Below are 26,583 nucleotides of genomic sequence, written 5' to 3'. Positions count from 1 at the left end.
TAGCCGCAACGTGACAATAATAGTTTCATTAAAAAAAAATTACACCATATAGTAACTTTTAAAAACTGGTTATTTACAGAATCTCCCCATAAACTTTTAGGATGTTGCAGTAAATCCTCATAAAAAATGGTGCTAATTTGGAGAATATGAGTAATATTCATGTGAAATATAGTGAAATAAAATAGTTCATAAGAGTTATGTGCAACAACTCCTAATGTTCAGAGGGTTTAGAGTAATAAATTGTGGCGCTCTGTTTGTTATTATTGTTGTTATTGTTTTTGTGTGGTGTTGGGTGGTGGGTGGGTGGGGGGGCGGGGCGTCCTTAAAATTCGCACAATCAACCTATCATGTTATGTTCAGGTTCCTCAAAGCTAACAAGTACATAAATATAATGTTGGATTTTTGGTCAAAACTGCTTTTCAAAGATGATTTTTCAAACTATATATTATATATATATATATATATATATATATATATATATATATATATATATATATATATATATATATATATATATATATATATATATATTATTTTATATATATATATATTAACTTACAAGTCTACGTTTATAATGCTGTAGTACGGCCCTAGTGGAAAGTTTATGTTTTGGTGTTTCAAAAGGTCCCTTGTTCGATACTTACCAAAGGCAAGCCAAGAAGTGTTTTATTTGAATTAACCCCTCATAAGTTCTAGTGGGCCGTGGGCCGTGGGTCGAGGCTAATCGGGCTGAGGTGCTAAGTGGCGCTTTGTTAAGCGCACTTTGCATAAGGTTTACCCCGCAGGCTGCTTCGCAGCATGCGGACGAGCTACATATTTGCACGAGGGTAACCCTAGCGTTCTCGTAGTTTAACAAGGTTCGCTCGGTCGACGAGGTTCATCTGTCATACGAGGTTCGCCTGTTTGACGATGTTCGTTCGTTTGACGAGGTTCGTCTGTCATACGAGGTTCACCTGTTTGATGAGGTTCGCTCGATCGACGAGGTTCGTCTGTCATACGAGGTTCGCCTGACGAGGTTCGCCTGACGAGGTTCGTCTGTCATACGAGGTTCGCCTGTTTGACGATGTTCGCTTGTTCGACGAGGTTCGTCTGTCATACGAGGTTCGCCTGTTTGATGACGTTCGTTTGTCGAACGAGATTCGTCTAATTTGCTGAGACGTGACACTCACATTTCGTAGCAACGTGTCCATTGATTGCCTCGTATTCAGCAGTTACTGCATACAGTAGTTACAATAGCAATTAGAGCAATTGAATGCTGATGTTACAATCTTAATTGCCATTAAGAATTGTAACAGTCACATTAATTGCTAATAACTCTTGAGCTGGACTTAGAGGCCTATAAATAGCGCCCTTGGGCAGCTCTTGGTTGCGACTGGAAACTTTCTCGTGAGTGTGGAATACGAACGTCAGTATAGAATACGAACGTCGGTATACACACACGAGCTTGGAAAACGAACGTCTGATCGATGTGTTAGACCCTAGAGGGGGGGTGATTAGGGTCTTATGCTAATCTAATCCGATTTTATGCTAATTAAAACTAATTAACAAATTATTCTTACAAGAGAGATTTATAATATGTTACAAGCAAGAATAATCAATATGAACAAAGGTAAATATCCTAACAATGAGATATACTATGAGATATATGTAAGGATATATAATTAACACAAGGGTAAACAATCTAAACTAGATAGTGGACAATATAATCAACAAGCAATAAACAAAGGCGATATAAGATATGAACATAAAAATAAGTACGCCAATGCAATCACAAACAAACGATATGATTACGGAGTTCGGTCCCCACGATCTACGTCTCTACTCCTCACCTCGAGGAGATCTTCACTATCACAATCGGGTTTTCTACGTTTACCCGAATAACGTTTACACCACACAATTCGGTTTTCTAGTTTACTGAAAACTCTACAACTAACACACTCTTGTAATCCCACTCTACACCCTCTCAAGTGTTGAACTAGACGTGTCTCCCTCAAGTGCTCGGATACAACCTCTCCCTAGGTTCGTCAATCGACGCCACTCCTCTTGGGACGATCCCTGACTCTCGCCACACACTTCTCTCAGTGTACAAGTGTATTACAAAGTGATCTCACAATAAAGCACAATACAAAGTGTTTGTTCTCTATAATGGATGAGAACGAATTATAAACTCACTCTCTAAGTTACACAAACCCACAACCCAATTATAATGAATGTAAATATAATAAGCTCAATGGTTGTGTGTGTGTGTAAAAAAAGAGAAAATAAAATCAACTAAACTCAATATGAACACTAGCTTAATAAAATAATAATCAAACAATATAAATCAACTAAACTCAATATGAACACTAGCTTAATAAAATAATAATCAAACAATATAAAATATAAAGCTAGATTGAGTTTAGAAAACTTCTCAATAGATCAAGAGTGGAAGGAGAAGAGTTGGATGCTCAAACACCAATAGATGATCTCCTCAAGCTCTTGTGAAATTGATTTCACAAACTCAAACTCTCAAATGCTTAAAAGCTTCTTAAACAAACTTAAACAACACTTAAACCCTTGTTAAAACTCTTGTTTAAAAAACTTCTTATAGCCTCCCAAAATCTCAGCCAAAACCCCAAAGGAAAAGACCAAAAAACCCAAGAATCAAAAATCTGATTCTGTACCAAAACTAGTCGTTAGAGTGAACAGTGGTTAATCGTGAAAATCGCGGGGGGGGGGGGGAGCCACTTTCGAAGCTGAGGATTTTCCAGAGACTTTGGCGGTCGACCGTGATGGTCGATCGTGGGAAAATTCGAGCTGACGGTCGACCGTGACGGTCGATCACGAAAGTTTCTGTTTGACTCCGTAGGTAAAAACTCATGTGCGGTCGATCGTGACGGTCGACCGCAAACTGATACATGAACATAATAGTTTGAAAGTTAATTTTCTAATTTTAAAACCCTGTTTAAAAATATCAAACAAATTCAAAAAATGTAAAACTTTGGAAAATAATTGTAGACATGATAATTCACATGTTACAAAAACTGGTTTTTAAAAAAGACTTCTCAAATGTAAAATATCATTATTTTGTAAGGAGGTCCAAAACATAGAAATGTAAACATATGAATTTCGATATTTTGCCTAAACCATATTTTGAAACTTTACAAAATGATTTTATAGACTTGAAGAAAGATGTAAACTATTGTTATGATGTCTATAAACAATGAATGTAGTATTTTATCAAAATACACATATAATGCACTAAAACATGATTTCATTAAACTAAATAAAATTGATGTTGATGAAATTATATATATGCATATAAGTATGAAACAAAAATATGTTTTCTAATTATATTAAATTGTTTCATATTAAAACTTGAAAACTATCAAACCATAACATATATGTATATATATAACTATATATATACAAAACCAAAACGTGTATGTGTGTATATGATTGAGCTTAAAGTACTAACACACATAATATAAACTCCTAAACTAAATTACCCAAGCTTGATCTTGATTTTCAATAGCTTAACTTGGTAATCTTACGGATGAAGCTTAAACTTGAATCTTTAACTTGAATAGCGTAGCTTCAACCATAATTCCTCCAACTTCCATTGGATATGATCGTTGAAGCGCAATTCCAGCCATCCTCCAACTCGTTATTTGTCTAGAATAAATACGAAAACATAAACACTGGACAAACAACATTAGAAGTAAATTGTTTGTTAAACATCATCAAAACAACAAGGCCAACACGATGTTGTTGTGCTGCTGTTGCAGAAACTATGCCTGCAGGAACCCTGAAACCGAAAGGTTTTTTGAATTGAAAGGTTCTAAGATCGAGGAGATCTTTTGCCTTGACCGAAAGGTCTTATAGATCGAGGAGATCTTGATAGTACTGGGTTGGTGTACACCAGAGTATTATATTGTTATTCCTGAAAGCAGTTTGGCCTTGGGATCCTTGCACCGGAGTAGGCCAAATATTACTTTAAGCACATCGTTTCACAAACGCACAGCAGTTAATTAAAAAAGTTTAAAATAACAGCACATCATCTTTTACTGTTTAATTCCAGATTTAACCATAATTTCTAATAATCTTAAAGCAATATTTCAGATCTACTAATGGATCCTGCGAGAACTCTTGGAGTGGACTGTCTCAAGTTAGAAAACTTTGATGGATCTAACTTTAACGTATGGCGTCGAAAAGTGATTTTTGGGATGCAACTCCTAAAAATCTACTATGTGGTTTCTGAGGAGAAACCTGACTTTGAAGAAGACTCAGAGTCTGAAGCCTCTTGGGATAAAGATGATTATTTCTGTAGGAGTTATCTCCTTAACTTCCTGGCTGATCATCTAGCAGATGCTTACACCAATAAGCCCTTTGTAAAGGAAATCTGAAATGCTCTGGAGGAGCAATACAAGGATGAGGAGAAGCTTTCCAAGTCTCAACTCATTGACAAATTTCTGGACTTCAAGTTTAAAGATGACACTGAGGTTTTACCTCAAGTCAAAGAGCTCGAAAAGCTTGTAAGAAGTTGAAGGATGAAAAGATCAGTCTTTGTCAAACCTTCATTTCTGGTGCAGTTGTCAACAAGTTTCCTCCATCTTGGATGTCGTTTTCCACAGACATTCGAAGAAGAAAAAGATAGGTGACTTTATCTGATTTGAAGAGATTCATTCGGATTGAGGACGAGATTCGGACTCGCACAAAGAATGAGCTCCTAGCTAAGCAGAAGGTGTCTGCTAACATTGTGGCTACTAACTCTGAGAAGGGTACCAGTTCTTCTAAAAAAAAGAAGTTTTTAACAAAAAGAAAAATCATAATCCGAAGAACTTGAATGTTCAGAAGAAAGGTTTCAAGAAGAGCGATAAATATTTTAATTGTAGGAAGCAAGGACATTTTACCAAAGACTGCAAAGCACCAAAGAAGGGAACGGTACACAATGTTAATCAACTTGATAATTGTGTGGCTATGCTCTTTCAAGTGACAACTCCCAATAAAATCTCTGGTTGGTGGTTAGATACAAGTGCTACCTGTCATGTCTGCTCTAACAGAGATTTGTTCTCTTCCTATGTTGCTGCTAAAGAGAACGTATCAATGGCTGATCATTTTGTGGTTCCTGTTCTTAGAACTGGGACTGTGGTGCTGACTCTTTCTTCAGGAAAGACTCTTACATTAAAGGATGTGAAACATGTTCCTTCAATTGCCAAAAACTTAGTCTCTGGAAGCCTACTGTGTGACGCCGGTCTGGATTTTTAAAGAGGAAAAGTTGTGTTATCTTTTAAGAAAATGTATTTTGACAATACATATCGTACTGATGACATGTATAAGATCAGTACTATTGTACCCAACTTAGTTGTAAATAAAGTATCCTCTTCTGCTTACTTCTATGTATTATGGCATAATAGATTAGGACATATAAATTATAGAAAGCTGTCTAGCATGGAGAAGTTAGGATTACTTCCGAAATGTGGGGGTAACAAACCTGACAAGTGTGAAGTCTGTACGCAAGCAAAGCTGACAATGAAGCTATTTCCAAGTGTCACAAGGAGCACCAACCTATTGGGTCTTATAGGGTCTGATTTTTCTTATGTATACCAAGTGTAGGATCGTGACCCTTAAGAATAGAGTGTATTCTTATAAAAATCTGTGAAAGCTTTATACTTAAACACTAGAGGGTGAGTTTGCAAAGTAGATTATAAATTACAAAGAAAGAATGGTAATCTCAAAAAATGAACATCACAAACACAAGCATGTATACTGGTTCCACCTCCTCGGTATACATCCAGTCCCCAAGTAAATCCCGCTTGAGAGTTTTCACTATGATTTTGAAACCTTACAAAATCAAAAGCAAACCTGACCAATTTGCAAGACCATAAAAATTTTAAACCCAATTGACAAGACCATGTCAATCGTCACACCGATCTCTAGACCAAGAGATCAACCCCTCTCATAAACCCAATTGACAAGACCATGTCAATCGTCACACCGATCTCTAGACCAAGAGATCAACCCCTCTCATAACCGAGAGAACCTTTCTTTGAAGCAATGTATAATTCCAATCCTATAAGCCTTGATATAGATGTGAATGTATAACAGTGGCTTATCAATCTTTTTAACTCTCTGAATATTACCTAAACAAGCTCTAAGAATGATAGGAACAAAGGCAATATCAGAAACTCTCTTTTATAGAAAAACAGATTGAAAAACTAAAAGTTTAGAGAGTTAATTTGCATAATATGTGAATCTTATAAGTGCAAAACTTGGTACTTATTTTCTAATGTTTAAACCTATTTATAGCCTCTAAAATGATATAATTTTAAACCCAATTAACGTCCACAAAACGACTATAAACAGCCACTTATTCAAAACCTAAAATCTAAAAAAATTATATCTGTAGTCGACTACAAGTCATAGTAGTCGACTACACTGAGTCTAAACAGACTCTGTGAAGTCAAAAAATTACTTAATAGTCTACTATAAGTTATAGTAGTCGACTACACTGTAAACTCACAGATTCTGGGATTCTGTATTCAGTATTTTAGTTGTGACTTTCTCATCTGATATCGGAATGAGGTAATTTAAGATTTGTTGGAAAGATATTGAAGATACCTACAACTTTGGTCTTTTGAGTTTTTTTAGATTCTGTAGGCAATAAAAATTGCCTTTAAATCCTTATCAGAGAAGTTCAGAACAAAACTGCTAAAACCTCACCCGAAATAGCGAAAAAGGGGAAAACACAGATATCTCCCAAACCGTAAGGAATTTGGCAAAACGGAGGAAGCGAACCGAAGCCTTCGGCTCGGTTTGGATGGCTCCATCTCGTCGAGATAGGCGATTTTCATATATAATTCGTTCAATTCCGATTTACGGTTTGAAAGTTACGGCCTATTCTTCAATCCATGCTCAGGAGCTCGCCTGCAACTCAAATTCTCCTGCAGTCCCAAATCCGCCTGCAGACCCAAGTCTGCCTGCTCGCCTGCAACTCGAAATTCGCCTGCAGTCCCAAATCCGCCTGCAGACCCAAGTCTGCCTGCGCACCTGAGCTCGCCTGCAAACCCAGTTCGCCTGCTAGCTCGCCTGCAGACCCAAGTCCGCCTGCAGTCCCAAACTCACCTGCAGACCCAGTTCGCCTGCAAGTTCGTCTGCAGACCCAAGTCTGCCTGCAGTCCTAAGCTCTCCTGCAGACCCAAGTTGCAGACTCGCCAGCTCACTGTCAACTGCCCACTTGGAGTATGGGAACAGTTACATCAGTGGTCAAATCCCACAAATCAAGGGAGAGGGCACAATACTCCAGGCCCGTCAGATGGCCGTCCACAGTACGAATGAGCGGACAGGCGCCGAAACAGCCTGCACCCTCATAAATGCGGCTCACCTCAGTTGTCCAGGTGAAGGGACGAGAGCCGCCAACGCTCGGTGGTTGGTCAGATCCACGCAAGCATCTGACAGCCGTTGTCACGCATACGAGGAGGGGCTTTCCCACTCCTATGTAGCGTGATGCAGAGCACAGCTCTTCGAATGACCATTGACGGTACGAATGAACAGCAGGACGTCTCCGAACAACGTGTGGTCACATCCCATAATTCAAGGAGCAGTCAAGCTATCTCCCTCACCTCTATTAGTGGTCAAATCCCATGAATCAAGGGAGAGCCCATGCCATCCCTTGCCTGTTAAAACCCATCTTCAGCAGCATGAAGAAGGGGGATTGGCCGTTGCATATTCTGCTGGCTAATCTCCCAAAGGTTGAACCTGGACCTTTGCCAAAGGCTCCCTCATTTGAGAACCGAAGCTCCGGCTCCGGCATCAACTTCGATCGGATCGTCCAAGGGAAGCAGACTCGGCACGAGCACCGAGCGAGGCATCCTATCGCCACCTAAAGTCCCCACACAAAACAAAGAGGGCCTTCCCTCTGCTTCTGTTGTAAACATTTGATTTGTTAGTTTGTAATAAGCTTTCTTATAAATACAAACGAAACTCCTTTCTTCGGAAGAATCAAATTTTCACCCTACAGAAGATGGCGACCACAGTGGGAGAATCCGTTCATTCAGATGAATTGGTGGTGGCGCAGTCTGACGAAGTTGCTGCAGGGACTACTGTTGAGTCCCTTGTGATCAAATTCGAAGGGTACTTACAATCGTCCTCTTCTCGCAGCAATACATCTCGCGATGGTTGCAGAGTCGTGCGGGTGGCCCAGCCCCAAGAGGCTGAGGCAACCAAGCCTGAGGGATCTACCCAAGCCGAGGCAGGGGGTTCTTTTCCCCCCGAACCAGTTGAGGCCGAGCCGAGATTCGAGAATGCAGGTCTAGGGGCTGCTGAATGGGTCGATGAACGATCCTCGCAGACCCCTGTGCAAGAGGAATCAACCATTCGTGTCGACGCAGACTACGCCTCCGTCGTCGACATGAACGCTCCTCGTTCAAAAAGATCCAAACAGCGGCAACGAAAAGCTCTCGCTCGTCTCGAGGCGCAATCCCTCATCCCCCACGACAGCCTGAATTATTATTCAGGCTTGGGGGGAATCAACCTTTTGAGCCAGGTTCCCATTTTTGGCGAACCGCTCAAATCAGACGAGCCTAGCAGTTTAGGCGAGCCCATCTCTTTGAGTCAGGTTCCCGATTTTGGCAAACCGCTCAAATCGGGCAAGCCTAGCAGTTTAGGCGAGCCCAACCTCTTGAGCCAGGTTTCTATTTTTGGCGAACCGCTCAAATCGGGCGAGCTTAGCAGTTTAGGCGAGCCCCACTCTGTGAGCAAGGTGCTCAATTTTGGCGAACCAAGGGCACCTGGCGAACTCTGCAGTTTAAGAGGGCTTCGTCAAACAAGCGAACTTCACCAAGCTCGCCTGACGGCCCAAGATCGCCAGAAAGGCGAAGCAACAGCTCGCCAGACAGGCGCAGGCACACTGTGCCAATCTCGCCTGACGGGCGAACCTCGCCAGCATGAACCTCGCCAACACGCTCACGCCCAAATGGGGGTGGCCACCTCGTTTGCCTGCACGGGTCTGACGTCCGTCTCTGACGACGACGACGACGACGATTGCTCAGCAGTGGCAATGTCGGAGACTTCAAGCTCAGTTCAGGGCAAGCACACAAATGTGCACATGACTGACATCCCTGAGGAGATGTCTAGGAGGCTCGACGAGCAACAAGCAACCATCGACTCCCTGAAGGAGATGTTGGAGCAGCTCCTGAGCGAGAAGAAGAGGAAGAGAGAGAGGACTTCGCGGGCTTCGCATAAATCCTTGAAGCACAAAGAGCGGGTGCCTACTCCTTCTCACTCCTCATCCGAGTCATCTAGAGGAGCGTCATCTTCGGGCCATAACCCAAGAAACAAGAGGTTTGACGATCTCCAAAGTCAACTCGACGCCTTGAAGCTCCAGAAGCATGCGAACAAGCTGGGGGTTGTCAGACCGTATCCAATTGAATGGGATGCGGTCTCCTACCCGGCAAAGTTCGAGCCGCTGGACCTCCTGCAGTTCAATGGAAAGGGTTCTCCTACCCAGCACATCTACTACTTCCAGGCGCAAACTGGACACATAGTGGGAAACGATCCCATTATGACTCGACTGTTCATTGGTACCCTCAAGGGGGTCGCTTTTGAATGGTTTCGCAGATTGGAGCCTGGGTCCATCACCTGCTGGAAGGACATGGAAAGGCTCTTCGTGGCCAGATTCTTCGATGATGACACAGAAGTATCTATGGCCACCCTGCTAACTGTGAAGCAGAGGAAGACAGAGTCTGTAAGCAGCTTTGTCAAGAGATTCAGAAACCGATCGTTGCATTCCCGCGATCGAGTTTCCGAGGCCACGCTCATCGAGATGTGCCGGAACAATCTCTCCATCAGCGTTCTGTCCAATATGGGCGCTGTTGAAGCTCGCTCATGGAAAGACTTACTCCGCCAAGGAGAACAAGTCGAGAGCATGCTCAAGCATATGGGTGACGAAGACCCGCATGAATTTCGAGGGGATGATGACCAAGATGCCTTGGTAGTGGAGACCGATCCCTCATATCCTCCAAATTTCCCCCGTTGATCCTCTTCAACAGGACGGCGGGCCCACATAGTCGCTCTAATCGCGACAATCTTGTCAAGTTAACACTACACCTCTGACAATCTCCCGTCGATCCTCTTCAATAGGACGACGGGCCTACAAAGCTATCACGTTAACAATCACCTCTGATAGTTCTTCGACACTCCAACTGGTGCATGAGTTTAAACTGCTCCCTTAACACTCCGACAAGTACACGAGTATAAACTGCTTCTTCTGACACTCCAACTGGTGCATGAGTTTAAACTGCTCCCTTAACACTCCGACAAGTACACGAGTATAAACTGCTTCTTCTGACACTCCAACTGGTGCATGAGTTTAAACTGCTCCCTTAACACTCCGACAAGTACACGAGTATAAACTGCTTCTTCTGATCCTCCAACTGGTATAAGAGGTTAAACTATTCCCCACACTTCCACTTCTTGAGCCAGGTTCCCAGTACGGGCGAACCGCTCAAATCAGGCGAGCCTAACAGTTAGGTGAGCCCCACTTCTTGAGCCTGGTTTTCATTTATGGCGAACCGCTCAAAACAGGCGAGACTAGCAGTTCAGGTGGGCTGCATCAAACTCCCACTTGGTCAAACCTTCAGATAGTTAGGACCAAAGCCACAATCCCCCGCCAATCCTCTTCAATAGGATGGCGGGACCCCCACTGTCACGTTAACAGTTACCTCTGACAAATCAACTTACCAGTCCTCTTCAATAGGATGGTAGGTCCATAGAGTTGCTCAAATCGCAATAAACTCCCACTGTCATGTTAACACTACACCTCTGACAAAATCAACTTACCAATCCTCTTCAAAAGGATGGTAGGTCCTCAAAGTCGCTCCGATCGCGGCAATTCCTATCACGTTAACGATTACCTCTGATAGCCGACACCGTCATTCCCGCAAATGACGTTGTCCGATCAGTCGTCATACTCATACGTCCCTGAACGATTTGATTCTCCCAGCACCGTCTTTCCCATAAAAGGCGTTGTTGTTTGATAGTGGCCTACTATGCGATGTGCTGCTATTTCAGGGTTCGTCTTTGCCCCAAGAGAAGACAAATCAGGGTTCGTCTTCATCTTTGCCCTAAGAGAAGACAAGTTTCCCCCTTACACTCCAACTGGTGCATGAGTTTAAACTGCCCCCTTATACTCCGACTGGTGCATGAGTCTAAACTGCCCCCTTATACTCCAACTGGTGCATGAGTCTAAACTGCTCCCTACACTCTTAATCCAAATGCCTCGAAAGGCTAAGGATAGAGGAGAAATTTTAGCATTGAGCCTAAAAGAAACTCCTCAACAACTTACCATGCTAAGGGCAAGAGCATGGCTAGTCCAACTCAAACGGCAGTTGGTAAAGACAAATCAAGTCCGTTGATAGCTGAGGGTTTGCTCAAAATCCTAGAAGGCGATCATCAGCTGCGAGTGAAGAGCAGGGATCACTTTACGGGACTTCATATCCAAAGTGTTCCAGACCCCATGCGGCCTGATTCAGGTCTGAAAACTTTGGAGGGGGTTTTGTAGGCAATAAAAATTGCCTTTAAATCCTTATCAGAGAAGTTCAGAACAAAACTGCTAAAACCTCGCCCGAAATAGCAGAAAAAGGGGAAAACGCAGATATCTCCCAAACCGTAAGGAATTTGGCAAAACGGAGGAAGCGAACCGAAGCCTTCGGCTCGGTTCGGATGGCTCCATCTCGTCGAGATAGGCGATTTTCATATATAATTCGTCCAATTCCGACTTACGGTTTGAAAGTTACGGCCTATTCTTCAATCCATGCTCAGGAGCTCGCCTGCAACTCAAATTCGCCTGCAGTCCCAAATCCGCCTGCAGACCCAAGTCTGCCTGCGCACCTGAGCTCGCCTCCCACTTCTTGAGCCAGGTTTCTATTTATGGCGAACCGCTCAAAACAGGCGAGACTAGCAGTTCAGGTGGGCTGCATCAAACTCCCACTTGGTCAAACCTTCAGATAGTTAGGACCAAAGCCACAATCCCCCGCCAATCCTCTTCAATAGGATGGCGGGACCCCCACTGTCACGTTAACAGTTACCTCTGACAAATCAACTTACCAGTCCTCTTCAATAGGATGGTAGGTCCATAGAGTTGCTCAAATCGCAATAAACTCCCACTGTCATGTTAACGGTCACCTCTGACAAAATCAACTTACCAATCCTCTTCAAAAGGATGGTAGGTCCTCAAAGTCGCTCCGATCGCGGCAATTCCTATCACGTTAACGATTACCTCTGATAGCCGACACCGTCATTCCCGCAAATGACGTTGTCCGATCAGTCGTCATACTCATACGTCCCTGAACGATTTGATTCTCCCAGCACCGTCTTTCCCATAAAAGGCGTTGTTGTTTGATAGTGGCCTACCATGCGATGTGCTGCTATTTCAGGGTTAGTCTTTGCCCCAAGAGAAGACAAATCAGGGTTCGTCTTCATCTTTGCCCTAAGAGAAGACAAGTTTCCCCCTTATCCTCCAACCGGTGCATGAGGCTAAACTGTTCCCTTATACTCCGACTGGTGCATGAGTCTAAACTGCCCCCTTATACTCCAACTGGTGCATGAGTCTAAACTGCTCCCTACACTCTTAATCCAAATGCCTCGAAAGGCTAAGGATAGAGGAGAAATTTTAGCATTGAGCCTAAGAGAAACTCCTCGATAACTTACCATGCTAAGGGCAAGAGCATGGCTAGTCCAACTCAAACGGCAGTTGGTAAAGACAAATCAAGTCCGTTGATAGCTGAGGGTTTGCTCAAAATCCTAGAAGGCGATCATCAGCTGCGAGTGAAGAGCAGGGATCACTTTACGGGACTTCATATCCAAAGTGTTCCAGACCCCATGCGGCCTGATTCAGGTCTGAAAACTTTGGAGGGGGTTTTGTAGGCAGTAAAAATTGCCTTTAAATCCTTATCAGAGAAGTTCAGAACAAAACTGCTAAAACCTCACCCGAAATAGCGAAAAAGGGGAAAACGCAGATATCTCCCAAACCGTAAGGAATTTGGCAAAACGGAGGAAGCGAATCGGCTTGGTTCGGATGGCTCCATCTCGTCGAGATAGGCGATTTTCATATATAATTCGTCCAATTCCGACTTACGGTTTGAAAGTTACGGCCTATTCTTCAATCCATGCTCAGGAGCTCGCCTGCAACTCAAATTCGCCTGCAGTCCCAAATCCGCCTGCAGACCCAAGTCTGCCTGCGCACCTGAGCTCGCCTGCAAACCCAGTTCGCCTGCTAGCTCGCCTGCAGACCCAAGTCCGCCTGTAGTCCCAAACTCACCTACAGACCCAGTTAGCCTGCAAGCTCGCCTGCAGACCCAAGTCTGCCTGCAGTCCTAAGCTCGCCTGCAGACCCAAGCTGCAGACTCGCCAGCTCACTGTCAACTGCCCACTTGGAGTATGGGAACAGTTACATCAGTGGTCAAATCCCACAAATCAAGGGAGAGGGCACAATACTCCAGGCCCGTCAGATGGCCGTCCACAGTACGAATGAGCGGACAGGCGCCGAAACAGCCTGCACCCTCATAAATGCGGCTCACCTCAGTTGTCCAGGTGAAGGGACGAGAGCCGCCAACGCTCGGTGGTTGGTCAGATCCACGCAAGCATCTGACAGCCGTTGTCACGCATACGAGGAGGGGCTTTCCCACTCCTATGTAGCGTGATGCAGAGCACAGCTCTTCGAATGACCATTGACGGTACGAATGAACAGCAGGACGTCTCCGAACAACGTGTGGTCACATCCCATAATTCAAGGAGCAGTCAAGCTATCTCCCTCACCTCTATTAGTGGTCAAATCCCATGAATCAAGGGATAGCCCATGCCATCCCTTGCCTGTTAAAACCCATCTTCAGCAGCATGAAGAAAGGGGGATTGGCTGTTGCATATTCTGCTGGCTAATCTCCCAAAGGTTGAACCTGGACCTTTGCCAAAGGCTCCCTCGTTTGAGAACTGAGGCTCCGGCAGCAACTTCGATCGGATCGTCCAAGGGAAGCAGACTCGGCACGAGCACCGAGCGAGGCGTCCTATCGCCACCGAGGAACCCACGTTAAACAAGGAGGGCCTTCCCTCCGCTTCTGTTGTAAACATTTGATTTATTAGTTTGTAATAAGCCTTCTTATCAATACAAACGAAGTTCCTTGTTTTCGGGAGATCAAAATTTACACATACAGATTCTAATTGCTAAGGGATATAAATAAAATATTTTAAGACTCACTCAATATTTATAAACTCTAATGGCTAATATAGGGATTTCTATTGTTAACCAACACACTAAGCATGTGTTAGTATGTTCTAATACTATGTGTATGCATGTGTGTGAGTGATCAAGGCTTGTACAAATTTCTAAGCAAAGAAAATATAAAATTACATTTTGACAATAAAGTATATCTTCTTCTTTGCTTTATTTTACCTTGAACTCATCTATGTCTTGAGTATCCTTTGCTTTATTTTACCTTGAACTCATCTATGTCTTGAGTATCTCTTTGAATATAATTGTTGATATAGCTTTGATACTACAAAACAAATGTTAGAACATAATACACACAACATATAATATTTGTTATCATCAAAACAAACTAATCTTAGGGTTAAGATTCCTAACAGGTCTGATTCACTCAGATACTTGTCATTTCAAGAGCTTCGTCACTCGAGGCGGCATGAAGTACTTCATCACCTTCATTGATGACCACTCTCACTTCTGTCACGTCTATCTACTGAAATCTAAAGATGAAGCCTTCAGCAAGTTTGTTGAGTTTTGGACTCAAGTGGAGAAGCGGCTTGGACTTCAGGTGAAAAGACTCAGGAGTGATAGAGGAGGGGAGTATCGATCTAAGGAGTCGGAGGCATACTTCAAGGTGTATGGAATCATTGCTGAAACTACTACTCCGTATTCTCTGCAATCTAATGGAATTGCAGAAAGGAAGAATCGTACAATGACCGAGATGGTGAATTCGATGCTAATCACATCCGGTCTACCTACATGCTATTGGAGAGAGGCTTTGTTGATGGTAAACTGGATTCTGAACAGAGTAACCTATTCCAAAACTAATAGTACTCCTCACCAGTTATGGTTGGGATTTCCAGATCATTTGGATAGTCTCAAAGTGTAGGGGTGTCTCGCATATGTTCGAGTTCCAGATATCAGAAGGCCTAAGCTCGGACCAAAGGCAAATATATGTGTGTTTCTTGGCTTTGCTAAAGATAGTGATGCTTGCAAGTTTCTTGATCTTGGAACCAACTCCATCATCAAAGCTCGGGATACAAAATTCTTTGAAGATAAATTTATCAAAAATAAAGGATTATTGCTCAAAGATATAGCTGAGAATGCTAGTACGTCAGACGCACCAGATGAGCTAGTTTCGCGAGAAACTGAATATATCAGTGATGAAGGAGTTACTGAATCATCTTCCAAGCATGTCAGGAGACAAAAAAATTTTGGAGATGATTTCATCACCTATAATGTGGAAGGAGACCCACAGACTTTCCAAGAAGTAATGCAGTCAACAGACCTTCTTCTGTGGAAAGAAGCTATAGATGATGAGATGGATTCATTGATCCAAAATCATACTTGGGAGCTGGTGGATGTACCTGAAGGTATAAGGCCTATCAGTTGCAAGTGGATCTTTAAGAAGAAGCTTCGTCCTGATGGTACTATTAAGAAGTACAATTGCAAGTGGATCTTTAAGAAGAAGCTTCGTCCTGATGGTACTATTAAGAAGTACAAAGCAAGACTGGTGGCGAAAGGATTCTCTCAGAGAGAAGGAATAGATTTCTTTGACATCTATGTACCAGTTTGCAGGATCACTACCATCAGAGTGCTTATCGCATGGGCAACGATAAAAAGGTTCATCATACATCAGATGGATGTGAAGACTGACTTTCTCAATGGAGACCTCACAGAAGATATCTACATAGAGAAACCAGAAGGACTTGATGCTCCAGCTGGTAAAGTTTATAAACTTATTAAGTCTCTATATGGACTTAAGTAGGCACCGAAACTCTGGCATGAGAAATTCGATGGGATTGTTCGCAACAATGGGTACAAGTCAGTGAGTTTGACAAGTGTCTATACATCAAGGTCGCTGAAGGGAAGATGATGGTTATCTGCCTCTATGTGGATGATATGCTCATCGTCGGCAGTGATTTGGAGATAGTAACATTTACTAAGAAATTTCTATCAGCTTAGTTCAGCATGAAGGACCTTGGAACTACGGACGTGATTCTAGGAATTAAAATCATATACTCTGAAGAGGATATTGGATTGTCCCAATCTCATTATGTCGAGAGCATGCTAAGGAAGTATGGCTACTACGACCTATCAGAACTGTCAGTGCCGTATGATTACAACAAGAAGCTTCGACCGAATACTGAAAGACCAGTAGAGCAGCTAAGGTACTCAAAGATAATTGGAAGTCTTATGTACGCGATGAGCTGCACAAGGCCAAATATAGCATTCCATATAGGAATACTTAGTAGGTTCACAAATAATCCTACAAAGCTTCGTTGGGATGCTGTCCAGAGATTGATGAGATACTTAAAAGGAACTACAGGTCTGGGCCTATTCTACACTGGGAGATTGATGAGATACTTAAAAGGAACTACAGGTCTGGGCCTATTCTACACTGGATATCCGGCTATAATCGAAGGCTATTCAGATGCGAGCTGGTGCTCAGAACCAGATGAGTGCAGATCTACTGGAGGTTTTGTCTTCACCATGAGCGGAGCTGCTATCTTGTGGAAATCTAAGAAGCAAACTATGATTGCACAGTCATCGATAGAATATGAGTTTTTCGCACTTTGTGTTGCAGGAGATGAAGCTGAGTGGCTCAGTTGTATTCTCCGAGACCTTCCATTGATAGGATTGCAATGCGTAATTACAATCTATTGTGATAATCAGGCAACGGGTGCTGTGGCAGCGAACTCATTGTTTAATGGAAAGAAGCGGACCATTCGTCTGAAGCATGGCTATTTGAGAGAACTCATTTGCCAAGGAATCATCTCGGTGATTGATGTTCGGTCTTCAGAGAATGTGGCTGATTCTTTGACTAAAGGTCTAAAAAAGGACATAGTCAAAAGGACGTCCGCTGTAATGAGTCTCAAAGTTTTGTGAGTCTTACAAATACTTACCATGTTCATCCAATTATTAGTTTAAAGATTATGCTACTAATAATAAAGATAACTGGTTCAAAAGTCAAGGCTAAGAATAAGTATGTTTCATCTTTTTCCTACTCGAGAAAACTACTCATTGCATTTTGAAATGCAAAAGAACTAAACCTCGAATTTGAAGGTGAATAAGTGGTGGGAATATTAATCATCTCTAGATAATTGGAATTTGATCATGGGAAAAATGCCCATCAAATTCTTTTTCTTTCTTAATTGAAGTTAAGTTTTTCTCAAGATCAACGATTGTGCTTCAAATCCAATTGTGACGCAGCGCGGGGTAGTAGCTTCGGAATCCACCAAGGACAATCTTTGAATCCACGAAGAGCTTCAAATCCACGAAGTCAATATTGAAGAAAAAATAAAATTTTATTAATTAAAAGTTATGCCTCTAGAGCTTACAATTGACTCTACTTAAATAGAAAAAGAAACAAGACTTCTACAATGACTCAAACTTTACCAAAAATAGTAAAAGAATTCTCAAAACATTAAAACTCCTAAAAAGACTTCTTATGACTACGAAAGTCCATCGGTCAAATCTGAGATCAAATCGGATTTGTTTCCTAATCAATACAAACTCCTAAAACATTACTAAAAATAGTAAAAACGAACAAAATGCAGAAATCTCTCAATCCGTAAGGAATTTGGCGAAACGGAGGAAGCAAACCGAACTCTCAAGGGTCGGTTTGGATGGCTCTATCTCGTCGAGATAGTTAATTTTTATATATAATTTGTCCAATTCCGACGTACGGTTTTAAAGTTATGGTTGTCGTTTCTTCGTAGCAAGTTATTTTCCTTGAACGGGCCCGCGTTTGAGCTTGTGACTGTCCCACTTTGACATAAACATATCTATCGTGTGTTCTACATCAAATTGTTCAAGATCTGATTGAGACCTCCAACTTCTAGTTCTAAATCAAATCAATTTTTTTAAACAAACATGATATTTCTTCTAATTTTACATAATATCAATCACTTTAAATATCTTCCATTCATCAATATCATTTATGTAAGAAACTGCAACAATTGATGCTCTACCTAAGAAAATAAATTATTGAGATCAGAGAGATATAATCCGCTATCATATCAAATGAGCTTTGATCATATTTTCTGCATTGTTATCTAATCTACAGTTTATAGAAATGCAAGATAATCAAGCTGGAGAAACCAAGAGAAATATTTGCATAAAGCAGATCTTATTGATTTCCTCTAGAAAAGTATGCTTACTTTTATATACAGTTTCCTAGCGAAATGAATTTAGATTGTAAAAAGTAGTGCGTATTTATTTATTTTTAGTTTTGAATTCCATACTCTTTGCTAAAGTTAACGTGTGAATTACTTAATATGATGAGACTTCGGAAGAAATCAATAGTTTCTATGTTGTTCATGTTAAAAAGCAGCTGGCAATTTCAATTTTCAAGTACTCAAAATTAACTTGTTTGGAGACAGACGAAGTATTTATACATAGTTGCTATAATTTAAATATTAAGTATAATTATTTTTCAAATAAAAATAAATAATGTATTGTGCGATATATTTTGTTGATATTATTCGCTTTTTAATTTATTTTCTAAATAGACTTGACATGCGAATACCTACTGTTCTTTTTTAAATTGACTTGATATGCAAGTACCTACTATTACTTATTACTTATCATCCAACTAGGTAAGTCAGCATAATACATGGCTAGAAATATTTGCTGAACACGAAAAATAACCTACTGTTTTTATCGAAAAAAAAGCCTAATAATAATAATCTATTGCTAACCAAATTTTCATCTTGTTTGGTTAGGACGAGTTGGAACAACAAATATTCTTATAACAACATATTGTTTTAACTAGAGGTGCATTCAATTTGGATACGATTCGGATATGACACTTATCATATCCATATTTGCTTTTTAAAAACGGATATGGATACGGTTCATATATTCATCGGTAAGAAAAAATCATTATCATATTCGCACTAAATGGAAGTGGATACGGTCTGGATATTAGAGAATCGAATACGGATATGATACAGATACTAATCGGATATTTGGGAAATGAACATGAATAGGATATGATAAAAAATACATATGATTTTAATAACTCTCAAATAAAATATAACTAAAAATTAATATACATGAAAGCAAAAAGAAATCGAGAACATGGCTACATAGATTCTGATAACATGGCTACATAGATTCTGATAGATATTAGCAGGAAAGCTAGATGAAAAATAAAAAATATTGAACATCATACCTACAATGTGACAACCAACAATTACTATAGTTATCATATGACACTCTAGATTGCATACATAAATTGTTAGTTAGGTAACCAAACTGGGTAAAGTCCAAGGAGCCCATTAGGATTGTAATGAGGAAAAGAAATCAACAGCATGACACAAAAAGCAAAGAAAAGAATAAAATATAATGATACAATGGCGACTTGGTTTCGATTGTGGGTTCTTCATTAGAAGCTTGAACTGATGGATTAGACGACATGATTCTAATACCTATACAATAAATTTATAAACTTAATCAAACAAAAAATATAATGATACAAATTACAATCACAAGAAAACATGCAACTGAAAACAATTAGGGCTAATAAATTAGGGATTTTTATCAAATTAGGGTTTTCCACTTCAGTCAACAAAGGGCTAGAAATTAGGGCTTTTATAAAAAAAATTAGGGCATAGTTTTGAGTTCATCTTAGCGATATACAAAAATGAGGAGGAGAATCTTCGGAGAAGAAGAGGAGGTTGGCGTTAATGGTTATCGATGAAGAAGACGACGAGGCGGAGGCGAAGACGAAGGGGAATGGGAGGCGGAGCCAGAGTCGGAGGCGGGGCTTGGAGGCGGAGGCTGGGCTTGGAGGAACAACGCGTAGGAAAGAAAGAAGTCTGAGATAGTGAAAAATAGCCACATATTTGCTCTCTGGAGTTTTTTTTTTTTTTTTTGATGTAATTGAATTCGGGTCGGGTTGCAGATAACATGAGTATATGTTATAGACCCAACCAAATATAAGTATTAGCAACTTAGTTATTTGGCACATTTCAAATATTTGGATATCCGAACCATATTTGTAATTTTGACCTAATAATCATATCCGAAACCGTATCCGGATGACAAATCAAAATCATAACTATATCTGAAACCATATCTGACTGGTTTTAATTTTTCTCCGGTTTTAATTTTTCTCTATCATATCCGCTTTGTAAACGGATAAGGTTGCGATCGGTCTGGATATATCCGAACCGTTTTGCACCCCTAGTTCCAAATCATGTTGTTAGAACACTCTTAAATTTGAGTGGTGTTTTAATACCTCTGTTTTTGGTTTATTTAGTTGTTGCAACAACCTTTTAGTATTGCAACACAAACTCACTTTAAAAGTGATTTATGTATAATTAACATTGAAAGATGGTTTTTGTTAATTACCCTATAAAAATATGTGATTTCTAAGAAAACCCCAAAATAAATAACCCCTTTTGTTAACTTTGTATGAAAATGTGAACAGGGGGGACACGTTTACGTCGTGTGAACAGATGTTTACGGCACGTGAGGAGATTTAAGTGGGGGCCACAAATCTTTGGTGTGAGAAGATTTCACGTAAAGTGATTGCAGTGTGGCCCACGAACTGCAACACTATAAATACCCTGGCTAGGCTTCGTGAAGAGGAGTACAAGGCAGGGGGACGTGCTTGTGCAGCGTGCAAAGAGGGTGCGCAGAGGAGGCGGTTGTCTCTTCTAGGACTTCATGCAAATGAAAAAAGTAGGCGAGTGTGCCAGAGCAAAGGGCAGAATAAATAGCAGCGGTTTTCTTTGGCTTCGTGCAAACAAAGGCTTTTTGGCTCTTTTGAGAGAGAGATTGTGAGGGATTTGAGAGATAGTTTGAGGGTTTAATTTGTGTGATTATAAACCTATTTGTATTCTCTTTCTCTAATAGTAGATACCCCTCCTCCTTGCCCCGTAGACGTAGGCAATTTGCCGAACCACGTTAAAATTGATTGTTCGTGCCGTGACATTATAATAGTTTATTAGGTTCCCTTGACAGGTCAGTCCTAGAACTGATGAGAGGAAGAGATGATATCTCACTTTGTTAAGATATTCGCTTTAGATTCTTGTTTCCTTGGTGAGACGAGAATTTTTATTACGATCTTTCTCTCTTATTGTGCACCAGAAACTCTGTCAAAATTTTCGCTGTGTACAACAAGTGGTATCAGAGCCCAGATTCATATCTAGGGTTTTTTGTTTTGGTTAGAGGAGTAGATCGATTTGAAAGCTCGTCTAGGGCTTTGTTTAGTGATAAAGGTAAGATATTTTGGTAAAGACTCTATCTTTTTAGTTTTGGATCTATTCTTCATTCGTTGGTGCGTTGAGTAAGATATCGGGGAAAGAAGGTGCTTCGGGTGTCGAGGGTGGTGCTGCTGGCGTAAAGACCATTCAGAGTTTGAATATCCACTCTATGAAGATAGATGTGGAGAAGTTTAATAGCACAAACAACTTTAGATTATGGAGATGCGAGATTTTGGATGTGCTGAACACGTAGAATTTGGAGGATACCTTGGAGTTAGATGACAAGCCAAATGATATTGAAGAGAAGGTTTAGAAGAAGATGAATCAAATGGCGTGTGGTATGATTAGGTCTTTTTGACTCAAGATCTAAAATATGATGTGATGAATGAGACTTCTGCGAAGAAGATTTGGGAGATTCTTGAAAGCAAGTATCTGACAAAGAGTGTTGAGAACCGCTTGTATTTGAAGAGGAGACTTTATCGTTTCCAGTTGAAGAAGGGAACCTCAATTAGTAATCATATGAACACCTACACAAAGCTTCTTGCGGATTTGACGAATGTGGATATCATGATTGAAGATGAGGACAATGTAGGCGTCAAAAAATGCCAATAGATATCCGAACATATAAAAAATTACTCAAAATGACAGATATGAACTGTCTCGCCAGCGGGATAGTGTTTACTGTCTCGCCAACGAGACAGAGTTTACTGTCTCGCAGCGAGACAGTCTTTACTGTCTCGCAGCGAGACAGTGTTAGCTGTCTCGCCAGCGAGACAGTGTTTGCTGTCTCGCCAGCGAGACAGTGTTTGCTGTCTCGTAGCGAGACAGTGTTTACTGTCTCACAGCGAGACAGTGTTTGCTGTCTCGCCAGCGAGAGCTGTCTCGCGAGCCTGTTTTCCACCAACTGTTCATAGGGGCTATAAATACCCCCCGAAGGCCATTTTTATGGAGGAGGCTGATCAGAGAGCATCCACAGGCTGATTTCAGAGCAGAGAGGGCAGAGTACTCGAGCTTCTGTAACTCCTTGATATTCAGGCTTTGACTTGATTTCAAGAAGAACGACTATCTTACATCGATAAGATATCGTTTCAAGTTCTCACTTCGATAAACGAAGTCAGAATCATAAACCCCTCACGATTCGATCAGAATCTGTGATTTGGTGGTCCACGGGCTAACGCACCCCGGCACAGGCAAAGATCCCACGCAAGCAGTGATCCAAACAACGATCCTGCGTTTGTTTCCCAAGAGTTGTAATTTTTCCTTTTGTTGTGTAAAAGGAGTCTTATAAAAAGGCTATCTCTTTTTTTGAATTTATTGTAATCGACCGAAGATATAATGAATTCCACAACAGAACCAACTTTTGACGCAAACAAGGTGGCGACCACGGTGGGAGCCAACGGTCTCGCTGCCGAGACCGTCGTATCGCAGCCAACGATCAAGATACTGGTTGAGTCCATGGTTGAATACGAATTCGATCAAACCAAGTTTGAGGAATATCTCTCATCATCCTCTTCAAGATCTTCATTGTCTCGCAAGTACAAGAGGGTCTCACCATTGAAGAAGACGTCCATGCCAAAGAAGGCACAGAATGAAGACTCTCGCCTGATTGTTGCTGAGGATTATACTCACAACCTCTCTGCTCATAATGGCTCTTCGCCAAGTAAAGAGTCATTAAATCAAAGCCCACCGACATTGACGAAAAGAGCTCGTCAGAGACAACGCCAACGCCGCGCTCGCCAAATGGCTAAGGCGTTGGAACAAACCGACGGGGTTCGTTATCATGCAGACTTAGAGTCGAGGAGGCATCGAGTGGTTCAGTTGTCTCAATGACCAATCATTCATGTCTCTGCTAAACTCATGACGGAGGAATGGACTATTGTCAGAAGGACTCGTTCGACCCTCAAAGAACACATACAAAAACGTCGTGCAAACGCTGCTCATGCCCGTGCTCTCTTACAACAAAGACGAGAAAGGAGGAAGGAAACGGTGACCAAAGAACCACCGAAACTCTGCCAAGTTTGGATTCCAAAGTCTGGACTTATGCAAAATCAGCATTCGGAGCCCGTCAAGACTCCATACCCGCAAGGGGGTGGTTTTAAACGTGCGACTCCCGACATAATCTTGGATCGCTCAAAGACAAAAATAAATTGTCTTGAGAATGCCAACAAGGTTTTACACCCCCAGAAGAAGACGCATTCACCAAATAATATCGTCATACCTGGGAGGTCATGCCAACAGACGATACGATTTTTTGGCAATCATACCGATGAGTCGTATTATCAAGTTGGGGTTGTGAATAATTTTCGAAAGAGAGTTATTCAAGAAATAAACTCTCATTGTTCCTGTGCGCGACTCGTTAAAGCAGCATTATCAGAATGTGACTATTTCAAACGAGAAGCCATCCTACGAAGAGTCTCTGTATTGTCGAAGCCTAAGCCGAGACCGAGACATTTCCGCAAAAGAAAATCAGCTGCCTAAGATGATGAATTCCCTGAAGTCACCATTAACATGGCTGATAAAAGAAAGTCTAAGTGGCATTCAAGTGACTCAAATCCCGACTTTTTCCCGAGAGGAAAAGTCAATCCAAGAATTGCTCAAAGGATGTCTCGACTCCAATTAGGAGCCATCAGACGCAGAGATTACAAAAGAATGCAAGAAGGAATATCCTCGGAGGATGAATTCTCGGACACTTGTTCTGCAATCGCTTCTGATGATACAATGTCTAACACGGGACAAACCAGAGAAGCACTCACAATCACCTCTGATCAATTTGCTCAAATGCTTCAAGAAGCTCTAACGAAGCAACGTGAAGAAATCAGAGCTGAGATGAAGACAGAGATGGAGTTAGCTATTCAACAAATGAGAGAGTTGCTAACTCAACAACCTCAACCTCCTGAGTCCAGTCAGCGAGCTGAATCCAGCCGCCACACTCAGAATGTTGTAGATGACAGTGATCCGGAAGTGGATGAAGTTATTATGGCTGATACACCTCCCAATGGCAATAACGCTGGGGGTGTTTTAACGGATCCTCCCAATAACGATATTGGGGGTGGTTCAATAGCACCTCTCAAAAGGGGTGGCCTAACTCATTCTCCTCAACGCCCTTCGAATGAAGAAAGAGACGATAACGAGAAAATGCAAAAGCTTGAAAACAAAGTCAATGCTTTGATGACGGCTCAAGAAGTTAAGAAGACGGGTATTCCATGTCCCTATCCAAAGGAATGAGATTCAATACCGTACCCGTCGAAGTTCAATCTGATTAACTTCACACCGTTTGAGGGGAAGAGTTCGCCGATTCAGCACTTGATTTATTTCAAGTCTCATTTGGGCATGATCTCTGGAAACGAGGCTTTAATGGTCCGGTCATTCGTTGGCACCCTTCGTGGGCCCGCCTTCGATTGGTACCGACGGCTCACGCCAGGGAGCATCAATTGCTGGGATGACATAGAAAGTTTGTTCCTCAGCAACTTCTTCGATGATGACACTGAAGTGTCAATCGGAACCATTCTGGATGAAAAATAAAAAGACGGGGAGTCAGTCGACAATTTTGTCAAGCGCTTCCGTAACAAGGCAATGAATTGCAGAGACCCTATTACAGAGGAGTTCATCCTGTAAACATGCCACAATAATCTCTCCATCGATGTCCTGGAAACCCTGGGGGTCGTACCATCCAAAACTTGGAAAGAGTTAAAGTTACGTGGCGAACAAGCTGAATACTTTCTTAAAAGGAAGAAAGTTGAGAGAAGTCAACCGACGACATCCGCAATTTCTGTGGACGCAACTCTCGATCCGAGGTTCCAAAAGGAGTATTCTTTCGAAGACGATGAAGCTCCAGCCATATTGGAATACCTCCTCGCCAATGATAAAATCGAGCTACCGCCTATTAAAGATCAGGAGGGTGCTAAGATGATTACAGATCCAAACTACTGTGCATACCACAGAAGGGTTCTTCATCCCACCAATATTTGCTTTGGACTCAAAAATAAGATCCAAGCATTAATTGACTCCGGCGTCATAATGGTGAAACAAGCCAAATAAAGATGACACAATACTCCATTGGGTACACGAGTATAAACTGTTTTCCCTGACTCCGATGAGTATACGAGTATAAACTGCTTCTCCATCTCACTCCGAAAAGTATACGAGTATAAAATGCTCCTTAATACTCCAACAGGTATATGAGTCTAAACTGTTTCCTTTCCTTCATGGGAAGTTCCTGGAGAATGCCATGCATGGTACTTTTAAGGATAACCCGATCATACAGCTAAACATGATGATAAACCCAGCTTCGCAAGAAAAGCTGGGGGTAGATGGTTCATGTAACGGGAAGTTCTCGGAAGAATGTTATATGTAATTTTCTTAGGGATAACCCGATCATTACAACCAAAGTGATAAACACTACATCCCCATGGTGATTTACGAATACTCTTTTGCTGAGGTAAGATTCGATCACTTCGTTGGATCAATCTTCCATCACAAAATTCTCTCATGGTCAAACCTTTAAACAGTTAGGACCAAAGCCAAAATCCCCTCTCGATTCCTTCCATGAACGAGAGGTCCACAAATCGAATGATCAAACCTTTAAACAGTCAGGATCGCCTCAAAACTCCCACTGTGGTCGCCAGCTTGTTTGCATCAAAAGTTGGTTCTGTTGTGGAATTCATTATATCTTCGGTCGATTACAATAAATTCAAAAAAAGAGATAGCCTTTTTATAAGACTCCTTTTACACAACAAAAGAAAAAATTACAACTCTTGAGAAAAAAACGCAGGATCGTTGTTTGGATCGCTGCTTGCGTGAGATCTTTGCCTGTGTCGGGAGCGCTTTGACTCGTGGACCACCAAATCACAGATTCTGATTGAATCGTGAGGGGTTTGATGATTCTTCCTTCGTTTATCGAAGTGAGAATTTAAAACGATATCTTATCAAAGTAAGATAGTCATTCTTCTTAAGATCAAGTCAAAGCTCGAATCTCAAGGAATTGCCAGAAGCTCAAGAACTCTGCTCTGTCTGCTCTGAAGTGCTCAAAATGATCAGCCCCCTTCAAAAATGGCCTTCGGGGGGTATTTATAGCCCCTAGGAACAGTTGGCGGAAAACAAGCTCGCGAGACAGCATTTGCTGTCTCGGCT

The sequence above is a fragment of the Asparagus officinalis genome, chromosome 6 (genome assembly GCF_001876935.1).
Source record: "Asparagus officinalis chromosome 6, Aspof.V1, whole genome shotgun sequence".
In the NCBI taxonomy this organism is placed as follows: Eukaryota; Viridiplantae; Streptophyta; class Magnoliopsida; order Asparagales; family Asparagaceae; genus Asparagus; species Asparagus officinalis.
The sequence above is the reverse complement of the archived record's forward strand: the minus strand, read 5'-3'. Positions refer to the sequence as shown.